The following is a 15,999-nucleotide window of genomic DNA, read 5'->3' as shown; positions in this document are numbered from 1 at the left end:
GAACTGCCCCATAGTTTCCAAGGTTGTAATCTTTATGAAAGCAGACTGCCACATCTTTCTCCCATGGAGCAGCTGCTGGGTTCAAACTGCTGAATTTTCAGTTAGCAGCCAAGCACTTAACCACTGCACCACCAGGGTTCCCTATCTGACTTCACAGACCCCTCAAATCATCACCAATTCTGGCACCTAATTCCTCACTCCTATTAATCAATCTGCTCCAACTGTCACCACACACTGACCCCACCCCCAGGAACCATCAGTCATCTCATTAGAAATATCATCAGTGATTCCTACGAAAGTCTCAATTCCTGGTCCCAGGTCTGCAGCCACTAATTCCCATGTTCTGCTACCCGCAGGCCCCAAATTACTTATCCTACAGTCCCTTATCACAGAACCTCCAAGGCCTCTTCCCCTGATGGTCCTGCTCCCCATCTATCAAACCTGAAACTAGCCTCCACACATGATCACCACCTACCGTGGTCTCCACAGAGATCCCGACAGTCCCAATCGCAGACACACATGAAGCTGCAGTGGGCTCTTAAAATGCACCAGACACACCCCCACCAATGACACCACTAGGCCGGTAGCATTAGCCTTTACCACAAACCTCCCTACAGGCACACATAGGAACCGAATAAAAAAATCTAGGAAAATTCTTAAATTGAAGGATAAAAAAAATCTAAAATACTTCTAAATCTAAAGCACGGGTGAAAGGTTATTTACAGTGAAATAATTAAGAAAATCAAAAGATTCCTCAACTGTAGTAATGAAAAACCCATTGTTATCAGGTCAATTCCAACTCACAGTGACCCTACAGGACAGAGCAGAACTGCCCCATAGGGTTTCTAAGGAGGGGCTGGTGGATTCGAACTGCTGATCTTTCGGTTAGCAACCAAATGCTTAACCACTGTGTCACCAGGGCTCCTGTAGTCATGAAAGCTGAATGATATTAGAAATAGCATCTAAAAGCCATTCCTCCGTTAGAGCCAAAGAAAGACATTTTCAGATATGAAAGCGCTTGCAGACTATCTCTATGTGAAGAAAACATACAAGAAGTATTCCAAATAAATGTAAAATGAACCAGAAATCTCAAATAGGAAAAAAGGGTTCAGCAATAATTCTTGCCAGAAATATACTTATAAAAAGGATAATGATGATATGATAAGGAGATTACTAAGGGAGAAAGTTAATAATATCCTGTGATATTATTAATATCCTAAAACATTCCTAATTATCTCAGGAAAAACAGAGGTTATATAGGCTGTAGAACGGAAACAGAATGAACAGAAATTTTATTAAGCCAGTGAAAGGTACAAAAAGGAAGGGAAGAAAATAATAAAGTTAAAAAAATATATGAACACAAAATAAGAGGGAAGGCATAAAATCAGATCATTACTACACTAAACAGAAGGGGTAAACTTCTATGAACGGAGACTATAGGTTGGATTTGAAAAAAACAAAAGGCATCTATTATTTACAAGTTTGTTGTTGTTAGGTGCCTTCGAGTTGGTTCTGACTCATAGTGACCCTACAGGACAGAGCAGAATGGCCCTGTAGGGTTTCCAAGCAGTGGCTGGTGGATGTGAACTGCTGACCTTTTAGTTAGCAGCTGAGCACTTTAACCACCACGCCATCAGGGCTCCACCACATTAAAAAAAAAAAAAAAAAAGAATTCACATAATCAACTCAATCGTCGTGGAAAAGGCATTTGACAAAGTCCAACACCCATTCGTGAAGTACATCGTCTAAAACAAAGAGACAAACACAGCTATAAAATACACCACTAGGCATTATGATGAACCAAGTAGACCAAAAGCAGGAAAAGTAAAGAAAATGTGAAAAACATAAACAAGCAAAATTTAATATATATAAAGAGAACTTTGCACCATACAAACAGAAGATATCCATCGAACATTTACAAAGTTTATTGTGTTACGTGGCTTCAAAGAATAGCATAGATTTTTAAACGCTGAGACTTTGACAGACTACATTTTTTGACAATACAATAAAATAAACAAGAGGTATTTTAATAATTTGGAAATAAACTCTCCTAAATAACTCAGTGGAACATCAAAATGAAATTACACATTTCCTAGATAAAACTGTATTTAGAGGAAACTTTACACTTCTCAATATATACAGTATAAAACTTAAGCAAATAAGGGAAAGAACAACAAATTACATCAAAAGAAAAGGTTGGCGTTGGAACCCACCCAGCAACACTGAGGAAGAAAGGCCTGGCGATCTGCTTCCATAAAGATTACAGCCAAGAAAACTCTATGGAGCAGTTCTACTCTGTAACACATCGTGTCGCCATAAGTCGGAGGGACTCCATCGCAGCTAACAACAACCAGGGAGTATAAACAAAATCAAGCTGCTACTTCAAAATGGCCAATAAAATACATGAACTCTTGGAATGCCTGATAATAAAGAGAAAAAAAGAATACCATATAAATATTCTATTAAGAATGTCAAAGGAGCTACTAATCTGGATATAAAAGATACATCGAAAATTATATGCAATGCTATGGCAATATGTTTTTAAATCTCTAGCAAAATATACTATGATAATAAATCAGCAACAGAAATGCAAACAGACCGGTAAGCATAAAAGCAAATCAATAAAGATCAGCATGACTCATCCCTCAGACCGCTCATTTCTCAGTCCCCCGTCTCCCCCTCCCCGCCACGGACCCACGTCCACCCATCACTCAGCCCAGAGATCCACCATTAAAGATGACACCCACCTCCCATTATTCGATTCACTGACCCTCCCCCCACGACTGACCCGGATTGCTCGTAGCGGACACCAAAAACCCTTCTTCATTCAGCCCACCGATGCTCCAATTCCTGCACTCACCTGCCTCTCACCCACGCTCTCTCAGGACAGTGGCATTTGCCTCTGGTGGTGCCAACAGTCAGTAGAACTAAAACTGGATCCACTTCCTCTTTCTCAACGCCTCTCTGTCCCTGCAGGAGGCTGCACGACTCAGTCTGGGTGTGCGCATGCTCAGCAGTGGCTTCTCAGCCAGAGATTGCCAATAATCAACACGGCGCTCTGCTCCCCTTCCTGCAGTGGTTTAGGCTTGGCGCCAACATGGCGGCGCCCTTGTAGTTACTGCTGTGCTTAGTTGAAGTTATTTACGTATAGTGCAGAGGCGAGTCTTCAAGCAGAAAAGAGACAAGCAGAAGTACCTCCACTTGGACTGCAGCAGGATCGAACCAGAGGCCCGTCACTCTAGGTCGCCCACAGGCCCTCCCTGCGCTCTTGTGACCGAAGCCCCTCCTTCCCCGGGACTCCTGCGTTCCCCGTTAGAGGGTGAACCGCGAGGTCTGCAGCGAGCCAGGGCTGGGACGAGAACTTGCGACTGGCACTAGGCAAAATGCGGGGTGTTGGTAAGGGAGGGGGGTTTCATTCTTTATTTCTTTCAATCAAAAAATGCTTACGAGTGCCGCACAGGGCCAGGTTCTGGACAGACGCTGGCGACACAGGTGAACCTAACAGCAAAAGGACCCCTAATCAGGACTAGGTCAGTGAGGAAATCTGGGGGTCAACGTTGCCGGCTGTGCTCTGAGTGATTGCAGTGTGACTAGAAACAAGCATCTATTGGTAGAAATTCTCTTCGAGCCCTGATCATTAGTTGAGGTTTTTGTATCCATTTTTTAAAATGTCTTTTTTCTGACCCAGGACCCCATCTAGATACCATATTTCGTTTAGTTGTCACTAGTGGGGTGTGCGGGGTGCCGATCACACCCCCGGACGCTTCAGAGGGGGTGACACCAAAATGACCCCACGGTCCAGGGCTGCCGCAGCAGGCCGGCACCCCAGGGGAAGGGGCCGCCAAGGCAGTGGCGTCACAAGGTTGGTGTCACCCATCACCCAATGCGGTAATTCGTTACACACACACCCCACCCCCACCGAATCCGCCAATCAGGGTGTGGGCGGAGTGTCCACCCTTGGGTGGAGAAGAGGGTCTCTGCCTTGGCCAATGGGAGACGGAGGAAATGCAAGGGTGGGGGGAGGCAGGGCTGGCCACGTGCTGTGGAGCTGGGCCTGCGGCCAAGCGCTCAGCCCACCAGCGCACCACGGGTGTGTTCCTCGGCCAGCCCCACTTGAGGGTGACACCATGAGTTAATGTACTGGGTGACACCAACCCTAGTGAGGCCACTGAGTTGTCATGTGTCCTTAGGTATGTTTTTGATGACCTTTGTAGTTTCCAGGAGTACTGGTCAGGTGTTTTTATAGAATGTCCCTCAATTTGGGTTTGTTTGATGTTTGTCTCATAAATGGGGGTTATGGATTTGGGGAAGGAACACCACAGAGGTGAAGGGCCATTCTCATCACATCATGTTAAGAGTACATTCTGTCATCTGGCCTCAGGTGATGTTTGTGAAGTTTCTCCATTGTAAAGTTCTTTCTCTCCTTTATTATACTCTTTGGAAGGAATTCCCTATGCATAACCCTCACTTAAGTGTAAGGAATTACGCTCCACGTCCTTTGGGGGAACAACACATAAATTATTTGTAATTCTCCTGCAGGGAAGATTTGTAATCCATTTACAAAAACAAGGTCTTCATTATCTTGATACTACTTTATTTGCCTCTCATGATTTAGTTTTAAATCATCTAAAATTTCCTCAATAACAACTGTTTTGTGACATGAAATTATCAGAACAGTGGAAACAACTAACAGACAGTAGGAGTCAATTTTTTGGCATATCAAGAATCCTTACCTCCCTGTCTTAGTCATCTAGTGCTGCTAGAACAGAAATACCACAAGTTGATGGCTTTAACAAAGAGAAATGTATTTCCTTACAGTAAAGTAGGCTAAAAGTCCAAATTCAGGGTGTCAGCTCCAGGGGAAGACTTTCTCTGTCCATTGGCCTTCTCATCAGTGTTCCCCTGGACTAGGAGCTTCTCTGTGCAGGGACCCCGGTCCGAAGGACGCACTCTGCTCCTGGCACTGCTTTCTTGATGGTATGAGGTCCCCCTGTCTCACTGCTCACTTCTGTCTTTTATATCTCAAGAGATTGCCTCAGGACACAATCCAGTCTTGTAGATCAGGGCCTGCCTTACTAACCCAACTGCCACCCATCCTCCCTCATTAACATCATAGAGGCAGGTTTACAACATACAGGAAAATCACACAGTACCAGGAATCATGGCCTAGCCAAATTGATACACACATTTTTGGGGGGACGTAATTCAAACCATGACACTCCCCGAAGGCTTCAGAAGCTCCAGAAGAGAATGTCCAGAGAAATGTCCTCAGAATTTGGTCTTTTGTTGATTGCCACTATCTCCCACTTCTCCAGATGTAACTACGGTCCTGACTTTTGACGGTATACATTAGTTTTATCTGTTTTTAAAAACAATTTGCCCTATTTGCTTTCTCTCCCATATATATGTGTTTTTCGTGTGTGTGTGTGTAGTATACAGGAAGTCCCCGACTTACAAAGTATTCAAGTTATGACAAACTACACTTAAGACAGTACTTTTTTTTTTTTTATGGAGTTTTTTTGTGCATCTTATCATTAGTAATATGTACTAGATACAGTGTTGCAGCATGTAATTTGCTGATATTATCATTCTCAGATGTTCACTCACAGGTGTTCAATTTTATGATTTACTGTTCAAAATACTGCCATGTAGCAGGCTCTGGCCTCGTCTATGATGAAGTCAGCGTCCGTGTCCTAACAGTGAAGTCAGAATTGTAATGGGTGTCAGGCACATGCACAATTCAATTGTCATATGTCATTAAGAGTTGAACATTGCCCAGCTTTCTATCCATTATGACTCCTGACACTCACTTCATTGTAGACACTGACGCCGACTTCATTGTAGACCAGGCCTATAGCATGATCTTATTCTATGTTTTGTACCATAAGAAGCATCAGTTGTTAATTTGAAATGAGGTATTTGACTTATGTCACAACTGACTTACGACAGAGTCGTTAGAACGGAGCCCCATTGTAAGACGAGGACTACTTGTATATATGTAATGTGTGCCTTCTACGTTTGTTTGCCAGCCACGCCCTCCCCACAAGAGGTATCTTCATAAACATGCTATGCTAATAGACTCAAACTAGAATGAAAACACATCTTACCAAAACCTTTGGGACACAGCAAAGGCAGTGCTCAGAGGTCAATTTATAGCAAAAGATACACACATCAAAAAAGAAGAAAGGGATAAAATCAAAACATTAGCTTTACAACCCAAACAAAGAGAGGACACCAAAAGAAACGCACAGCCACTAGAAGAAAGGAAATAATAAAGATCAGAGCAGAAATAAATAAAATAGAGAATTGAAAAACAATGGAAAGAATCAATAAAACCAAAAGTTGGTTCTTTGAAAAAGATCAACAAAATCGACAAACCATTGGCCAAATTGACAAAAGAAAAACAGGAAAGGATGAAAATAACCTAAATAAGAAATGAAATGGGGGACATTACAACAGACCCAACTGAAATAAAAAGGGTCATAACAGAGTACTATGAAAAACTATGCTCCAACAAATTTGAAAACCTAGAGGAAATGGACAAATTTCTAGAAACACACTACCTACCTAAACTAACACAACTGAGGTAGAAAATCTGAACAGACCCATTAACAAGAGATTGAAAAGGTAACTGAAAAACTCCCAACAAAAAAAAAAGCCCTGGCCCAGATGACTTCACTGGAGAATTCTACCAAACATTCAGAGAAGAGCTCATATCAATATTACTCAAACTATTTCAGAAAAAAGAAAAGGAAGATATACTTCCAAACTCATTTTATAAAGCAGCATAACCCTGATACCAAGACCAGGCAAAGACATTACCAAAAAAAAAAAAAAAAAAATTACAGACCAATATCTCTCATTAATATAGATACAAAAATTCGCAAAAAAATTTTAGCCAATAGAATTCAGCATCATATTCAAAAAACAATACACCACGACCAAGTGAGATTCATACCAGGTATGCAAGGAGGGTTCAACATTAGACAATCAATCAATGTAATCTGCTATATAAATAAAACAGAAGAATCACATGCTCATCACATTGAAAAGGCATTCAGTAAAATCTAACACCCATCCCACATAAAAACTCTCAATAAAATAGGAATAGCAGGTAAATTCCCAACATAATAAAGGGAATCTATACAAAACCAATAGCCAACATCATTCTCAACAGAGAGAGGCTGAAAACATTCTCCCTGAGAACAGGAACAAGACAAGGATGCCTTTTGTCACCCACTCCTATTTAACATTGTGCTGGAAGTTCTAGCTAAAGCAGTAAGGCAAGAAAAAGAAAGAAAGGGCATCCAAATTGGTAAGGAAGAAGTAAAACGATCCCTATTCATGGATGATAGGATACTATACATAGAGAACCCTAAAGACTCCACAAGAAAATTACTGGAACTAATAGATTCAGGAGAGTAGCAGGATAGAGAATAAACATAGAAAAATCAGTTGGATTCCTATAAACCAATAGAGAGAACTATGAAAAGGAAATCAAGAAAGTGATACCATTTATAATAAACCAAAAAAAGCAAACCTGTTGCCGTTGAGTCGATTCCAACACATAGTGACCCTATAGGACAGAGTAGAATTTCCCCATAGAGTTTCCAAGGAGCAGCTTGTGGATTCAAACTGCTCACCTTTTGGTTAGCAGCCAAGCTCTTAACCACTGCACCACAAGGGCTCCACCATTTATATAACAGCCCCTAAAAAAATAAAATACTTAGGAATAAATCTAACCAGGGACATAAAAGACCTATACAAAGAAAACTACAAACCACTACTGCAAGAAACTAAAAGAGACCTACATAAATAGAAAAACACCCTATGCTCGTAGACAGGTAGACTCAGATTTGTGAAAATGTCAATTCTACCCAATCTACAAATGCAATGCAATCCTGATCAAAATACCAACAGCATTCTTTAATGAAATGGAGAAACTAATCACTAACTTCACATGGAAAGGAAAGAAGCCCTGGATAGGTAAAGCATTATTGAAAAAGAACAAAGTAGGAGGCCTCATACTAACTGATCTCAGAACCTACTATACAGCTATGGTAGTCAAAACAGCCTGGTACTGGTACAATGACAGACACATTGACCAATGGAACAGAATTAATAACCCAGATGTAAATCCATCCACCTACGGTCACCTGCCCTCACTCATCTGTCAGTTTGTCGTACTGTGGGGGCTCGCATGTTGCTGTGATGCTGGAAGGTATGCCACTGTTTTTCAAACACCAGCAGGGTCACCCATGGCAGATAGGTTTCAGCTGAGCTTCCAGATTAAGACACACCAGGAAGAAGGAACCAGTGGTCTACTTCTGAAAAGAATCAGCCAGTGAAAACCTTATAAACAGTAACAGAACATTGTCTGATATAGTGCCAGAAGATGAGCTCTTCAGATTGGAAGACACTCAAAAATACTACTGGGAAAGAGCTGCCTCCTCAAAGTAGAGTCAACCTTAATGGCGTGGATGGAGTCAAGCTTTAGGGACCTTCATTTGCTGATGTGGCACGACTCAAAATGAGAAGAAACAGCTGCAAACATCCATTAATAATCGGAATGTGGAATGTACAAAGTATGAATCTAGGAAATTTGGAAATTGTCAAAAATAAAATGGAATGTATAAACATCGATATCCTAGGCATTAGTGAGCGGAAATGGACTGGTATTGGCCATTCTGAATTGGGCAATTATATGGTCTACTATGCCGGGAATGACAAATTGAAGAGAAATGGCGTTGTATTCATTGTCAAAAAGAACATTTCAAGATCTATCCTGAAGTACAACGCTGTCAGTGATAGGATAATATCCATACGCCTACAAGGAAGACCAGTTAAAATGACTATTCAAATTCATGCACCAACTACTAAGGCCAAAGATGAAGAAATTGAAGATTTTTACCAACTTCTGCAGTCTGAAATTGATCAAACATGCTATCAGAATGCATTGATAATTACTGGTTATTAGAATGTGAAAGCTGGAAACAAAGAAGGATGGGTAGTTGGAAAATATGGCCTTGGCGGTAGAAACAATGCTGGATATCGCTGATAGAATTTTGCAAGACCAACAACTTCTTCATTGCAAATACCTGTTTTCAACAACATAAACAGCAACTATATATGTGGACCTCGCCAGATGGAATACACAGGAATCAAATCGAATACATCTGTGGAAATAGATGAGGAAAAGCTCAATATCATCAGTCAGAACAAGGCTAGGTGCTGACTGTGAAACAGACCATCAATTGCTTATATCCAAGTTCGAGTTGAAACTGAAGAAAATTAAAACAAGTCCATGAGAGCCAAAGTACAACCTTGAGTATATCCCATCTGAATTTAGAGACCATCTCTAGAATAGATTTAATACGTTGAACACTAATGACCGAAGACCAGACGAGTTTTGGAATGACATCAAGGACATCATACACGAAGAAAGCAAAAAGTCATTAAAAAGACAAGAAAGAAAGAAAAGACCAAAGTGGATGTCAGAAGAGACTCTGAAACTTGCTCTTGGACATCGAGTAGCTGAAGCGAAAGGAAGAAATGATGAAGTAACAGAGCTGAACAGAAGATTTCAAAGGGCAGCTCAAGAAGACAAAGTAAAGTATTATAATGACATATGCAAAGACCTGGAGATAGAAAACCAAAAGGGAAGAACACACTCCGGCACTTCTCAAGCTGGAAGAACTGAAGAAAAAGTTCAAGCCTTGAATTGCAATACTGAAGGATTGTACGGGGAAAATATTAAACGACAAAGGAAGCATCCAAAGAAGATGGAAAGAATACACAGAGACACTATACCAAAAAGAGTTGGTTGATGTTCAGCCATTTCAGGAGGTAGCATATGATCAGGAACAAATGGTACTGAAGGAAGAAGTCCAAGCTGCACTGAAGGCATTGGCGAAAAACAAGGAACTGAGGCAACACCAATTGAGATGTTTCAACAAACGGATGCAATGCTGGAAGTGCCCACTTGTCTATGCCAAGAAATTTGGAAGACAGCTACCTGGCGAACCCACTGGAAGAGATCCATATTTATGCCTATTCCCAAGAAAGGTGATCCAACCAAATGCAGAAATTATTGAACCAATACCATTAATATCACACGCAAGTAAAATTTTGCTGAAGATCATTCAAAAGTGGCTGCAGCAGTATATCGACAGGGAATTGCCAAAAATTCAAGCCAGAGTCAGAAGAGGATGTGGAACCAGGGATATTATTGCTGATGTCAAGTGGATCCTGGCTGAAAGCAGAGAATACCAGAAAGATGTTTACCTGTGTTTTATTGACTATGCAAAGGCATTTGACTGTGTAGATCAGAACAAATTACGGATAACGTTACAAAGAATGGGAATTCTAGAAAACTTAATTGTGCTCATGAGGAACGTGTATATGGATCAAGAGGCAGTCGTTTAAACAGAACAAGGGGATACTGAATATTTTAAAGTCAGGAAAGGTATGCGTCAGGGTTGTATTCTTTCACCATACCTATTCAATCTGTATGCTGAACAAATAATCTGAGAATCTGGACTATATGAAGAAAAATGCGGGATCAGGATTGGAGGAAGACTAATTAACAACCTGCATTATGCAGATGATACAACCTTGCTTGTTGAACGTGAAGAGGAATTGAAGCACTGATGAAGATCAAAGACCACAGCCTTCAGTATGGAAACATAAAGAAAACAAAAATCCTCACAACTGGACCAATAAGCAACATCATGATAAACGGAGAAAAGATTGAAGTTGTCAAGGATTTCATTCTACTTGGATCCACAATCAACGCCCATGGAAGCAGCAGTCAAGAAATCAAAGGATGCATTGCATCGAGCATATCTGCTGCAAAAGACTCCTTTAAAGTGTTGAAAAGCAAAGATATCACCCCGAAGACTGAGGTGTGCCTGACACAAGCCATGGTGTTTTCAATCACCTCATATGCATGCAAAAGCCGGGTGATGAATAAAGAAGACCACAGAGAATTGATGCCTTTGAATTGTGGTGTTGGCAAAGAATACTGACTATACCATGGACTGCCAAAAGAATGAACAAATCTGTCTTGAAAGAAGTACAGCCAGAATGCTCCTTAGAAGCAAGGATGGCGAGACTATGTCTCACATACTTTGGATATGTCATCAAAAGGGATCAGTCCCTGGAGAAGGACATCATGCTTGGTAAAGGGGTGGCAAAAAAGAGGAAGGCCCTCAATGAGATGAATTGACACGGTGGCTGCAACAATGGGCTCAGGCGTAACAACGATTGTTAGGATGGCACAGGATGGCAGTGTTTTGTTCTTTGTACGTAGGGTCACTAGAAGTCAGAAGTGACTCGACAGCACCTAACAACAACAACACAATCACCTGATCTTTGACAAAGGCCCAAAGTCCATTAAATGGGGAAAAGACAGTCTTTTTAACAAATGGTGCTGGCAAAACTAGATGTCCTTCTGTAAAACAGTGAAACAGTACCCATACCTCACACTAGCCACAAAAACTACTTCAAAGTGGATCAAAGACCTAAATATAAAACCAAAACTATGAAGATAATAAAAGAAAAAATAGGGTCAATGCTAGAGGCCCTAATACATAGCATAAATAGGATACAAACCATAACTAACAATACACAAACACCAGAAGATAAGCTAAATAACTGGGATCTTCTCAAAATTAAACACTTATGCACATCAAAGGGCTTCACCGAAAGAGTAAAAAGAGGACCTACAGACTGGGGAAAAAATTCTGGCTATGATATATACAATAAAGATCTAATCTGTAAGATTTACAAGATACTGCAACACATCTACAACAAAAACACAAATAATCCTATTAAAAAATGGGCAAAGGATATGAACAGACACCTCACCAAAGAAGATATTCAGGTGGCTAAGAGACACATGAGGAAGTGCTCATAATCACTAGCCATTAGAGAAATGCAAATCAAAACTACAATGAAATACCGTCTCATCCTGACATTACTGGCAGAAATCAGAAAAACAGAAAATAACCAATGTATGATGTTAAACCAGTTGTTTTCAATTCCATTTTCACTCATGGCAACCCCATGTTTGTCAGAGTAGAAGTGTGCACCATAGGTTTTTTTTTTTTAGTATATATTTTATTGTGTTTTCAGTGACGTTTTATATAGCAGTTTAGGTTCCATTCAACAATTTCTACACAAGTTGTTCAGTGACATTGGTTACTGATTTGTGGACATTCTCATTATTTCTGTTCTGGTTGTTCCATTTCCATTAATCTAGTTTCCCTGACCCCTTACATTATCATCTTTGTTATAAAGTAATTGTTGACCATTTGGTCTCATATAAATGATTTTTTTTTCCTAATTCAATGTTTTTCATGTGTAAAATTTTTTTTGTAAGTTATTAATGAGTTTATTTCTACAGTAACATTATAGGATACAAATTATGTTTTCTTTTAGTTGCAGCAAATGTGTACTGTAATGTAAATAAACATAGTTAAGGTGTGGAGAAGATAAAACTGGAATGTTTAAAAAGGGTTTATATATCTATCTGAATGTACTATGGTTATTGAGTGTAGAACAAACCTAAATGATATAAATGAATATTGGGTATTATAGATTACAGAGAATGTGTGACTCCACCTTCAGCCAATACTCAATTGGATATGCTAAAAGGGGAAGTAGGCTATGGGGGGGGGTGGGGGGTGGGGGGAGAAACACAGGCTTTTATTTCAGGCCAATAGCCATGTATATAGAGTGGGGGCTTAAGTCAAAAACCTGAGCCCCACCCAGAATGTGCATTTGAAAAGACATGCAGATCTACCCAGAACTGCTGGGAGAGGAGGAAGTTTGCATTTGAAGGACCTGCAGGAAAAAAAGACAGACTGTATTGCTTTTTAAATTTTGAGCAAGCAAGCAGTGCATTCGCTTTTGGGTGCATTGAAGCGGGAAAAGTCAGTGCCCATCAGAAGGAACCGCCTTCCAGGACTGGAAGTTAAAGGGAGCCAGTGAGCAGACAGCTTGGTATGCTCACTTGTGGTAACCACATAGGCCCACTGATGAGTAGAGGTAGGGGGAGTGCAGCAATGAAGAGGGGCTGAGTTTAGACGTGTTCCAATGGCACCGTTAACCTAGCCTGTGGGGGCTAGGGAGGAGAGACGGAGGGAGGGCTGGCTGGTCAGAAGTGCAGGGAGTTGTGTGGACTCCTGAGTGTATGGGTGGAGCCCTTTGCCCTAGGAATGAGAGGGAGAGAGAGAAGGGGCTGGCTGGTTGGAAATGCCGGGAGGTGTGTGAACGCCTAAGCCTAAGGCTGCTACTCTAGCTTAGATGGCTAGGGATAAGCTGACCAGAACCCAGTCTAATGAAGAGAAAGATGTTTGACACTGTGAGCTAGTGTAGATTGCTGCAATTTGATAGTTTGCTCTGGACTGGACTTTGCTTATGGATGCAAATGCTCAAAGTTCCAACTGGAAAAGAAGATTCTTCAAGACAAAGGAACATGCTTATCTCCTCAGAGTACTGGTTTGATAGGGACGGGTTATTTAAACACTGACTATCTAAAATGGGGGGATATAAAGGCATGAAGTGGCTGGCTTATAAGCTTTCATGAGTGTGCTTACATTAAATGAGGGCGACAAGGGATGATCCCCACTAAATAGATTTCTCTTTTCCTGATGGGTCTGGGGGAGAGAGGGTAGGGGGAGATGCTGATAGGATTATATGATTCTGCTGTGAGTAATGCTTGCTAACAGGGTTGATTGTGACTGTAAAAACTGTAATTGTAGAAGCAGTAACTGTGAAAAAGTGGAGTAGGACTAAGGGGGAGGCACTTCTGGACTGTAGTACAGTGGCTGAACCTGAAGTCCCTTAAAGGTTTTGTTATGCTGATACCTCGTGAGTCACAGAGCAAGGGAATAATCTTCTCTCTGTTAAATTTTATGAGACACCAGGAAGGGTGAAGCCAAGATGACTTTTGGAGAACCTGGCCAGATGAGATGGACACATGCAGCAGACCTGAATGGCTGGTACCTGAGTGACCTCACCCTTAGGACTCTTTGCTCTATTGAAGGACAGTTAATGACTGTTTTGGATGAGTAAAATGATTGGGAGGGGGAAGTTATCCTCCAAGTATGAAAGAACTATGGCTAGAAAAAGCCAGGGGGTGGCCCGTGGTACAATGGATCACTTTTATATGGCCTTTCTCCCCATAGTCTTGTAACTCCCACCAAAGTGATTGAGTGGGACTATGCAAATAAGGTAATTGTGGCCCACCAAAGGGACTGGTGGTGACCTGGTGACATAGTGGTTAAGAGCTTGGCTGCTAACCAAAAGGTCAGCAATTCAAATCCACTACCACTCCTTGGAAACCCTATGGGGCAGTTCTACTTTGTCCCATAGGGTTGCTATGAGATGGAATTGATTTGATGGCAATGGGTTTGGTTTTGGTTTTTGGTTAAGGGGATTGGTTTGTTTTGCCATCTGGCTAGGCTTAAATGAGCCATCCCAGAGGCAAGAGGAGAGGATCTCACCACTACCAAAGAAGAGCCAGCAGTAGAGCACATCTTTTGGACCCAGGAGCCCTGCACTGAGAAGCTCCTGGAACCAGGAGGCCGAGAAAGAGCTAAAAAACCAAAGATGGTGAGAAGCAGTGGCAGAGAAATGGTGGCAGCAGAACTAGGACACTGGCAGGAGATGGCCCGGCCGACAGAGCGAGAAAGCTGAGAGTCTTTGGACAGTAAGCTTGCTAACTAGTACAGTTCCTCTGGGCACATGGAGATAGGTTTGCCAACCCGCAGTGTGAGAGCTGAGTGCCTTCAGGCTGAGGCTAACAGGTGGTGTGGGGTGCCTCGGAGCACTTACTGGCAGAGCTGAAAGAGCTTTGTAATACTTGAAGGGCAGAAGTCAGCCAAGGGGCCAGGGAGAGGCGTGCCTGCAGGCACCGCTGAGAAGAGGCAGTCATGGTTGAAGAACTGTATCCTGAGTGTTCCTGAACCTGAATTCTAACCTATTACTTCCTTAATAAACCCTGTAATAGTGAGTATTGTCTGTGAGTTCTCTGTGGCCATTGCAAGGAATTGTCAAACTCAGTAGAGAGTGCTGTAGGAGGGACAATACCCTAAAGTCTTGAAAGCCAAAACACAGATACTTGTACACCAATGTTCACTGAAGAATTATTCACAATAGCAAAAAGGTGGAAACAACATAAACGTCCATTAACAGATGAATGGCTAAGCAAAATGTAGTACATACATACAGTGGAATATTACTCAGCTAAGGAGCCCTGGTGGCACAGTGGTTAAGCACTTAGCCACTAAACAAAAGCTTGCTGGTTTAAACCCACCAGCCGCTCTGGGGGAGAAAGATGTGGCAGTTGGTTTCGTTAAAGATTATAGACTTGGAAACACTACGGGGCAGTTCTACTCTGCCCTATAGGGTCACTGTAAATTGGAATCATCTTGATGACAACGGGTTTGGTTTTTGGTTTATAAAGAGAAACGAAGTCTTAAAACATACAACAACATGGATGAACCTTGAAAACATCAAAAGTGAAATAAGTCAGTCAGAAAAGGACAATTATTATATGATCCCACATATGTGAAAACGTCTAGAACGGGAAGTATACAGAGACCTAACTTTATTGGTGGTTACCAGAAGTGGGCAAGAGAGATGGGGAGAGAGTGACTCCCTGCTTAGGGGACACTGAGCTTCTGTTAAGGGAAAAATTTGGAAACCAATAGTGATGATGGTTGAACAACAAGGTGAACATGATTAATTGCACCGAATTGTACATTTAAAAAATGTTAACATGGCAAATACTTTGTTACATATATATTTACCACAATAATTAAAAAAATCATTTATTGACACTTAGGTAAAACTATAATTAAAATAAAATGATTATTATAAAAGTCTGGGGTGGAGGAGGAGGAGGATTTTGATTGTGGTAAGTGTTACTGAAGTGCTTGCAATGTTGTATTTCTTGACCTGGGTGGTGTTTACCTGAGTGTTGCTTTTATT

The 15,999-nt window shown here is 41.3% G+C and overlaps 1 protein-coding gene across 2 annotated transcripts in view; it reads right to left on the bottom strand.

Moving 5' to 3' along the window:
• The window catches only part of ZNF484 (zinc finger protein 484), a 162,728-nt gene extending 159,507 nt beyond the window's left edge, over window positions 1-3,221 (bottom strand). For both annotated transcript variants that reach the window (XM_023738598.1, XM_012557818.2), the window contains exon 1: window positions 2,861-3,221. The gene's annotated coding sequence lies outside the window, so the exon portion shown is untranslated. The remainder of the gene's footprint in view (window positions 1-2,860) is intronic.
• Between the last annotated feature and the right edge of the window lie 12,778 nt (window positions 3,222-15,999).

This window comes from Trichechus manatus, unplaced genomic scaffold (genome assembly GCF_000243295.1).
Source record: "Trichechus manatus latirostris isolate Lorelei unplaced genomic scaffold, TriManLat1.0 scaffold00120, whole genome shotgun sequence".
In the NCBI taxonomy this organism is placed as follows: Eukaryota; Metazoa; Chordata; class Mammalia; order Sirenia; family Trichechidae; genus Trichechus; species Trichechus manatus.
Note: the sequence above shows the minus strand (reverse complement) of the source record. Positions and strands in the feature narration are given on the sequence as shown.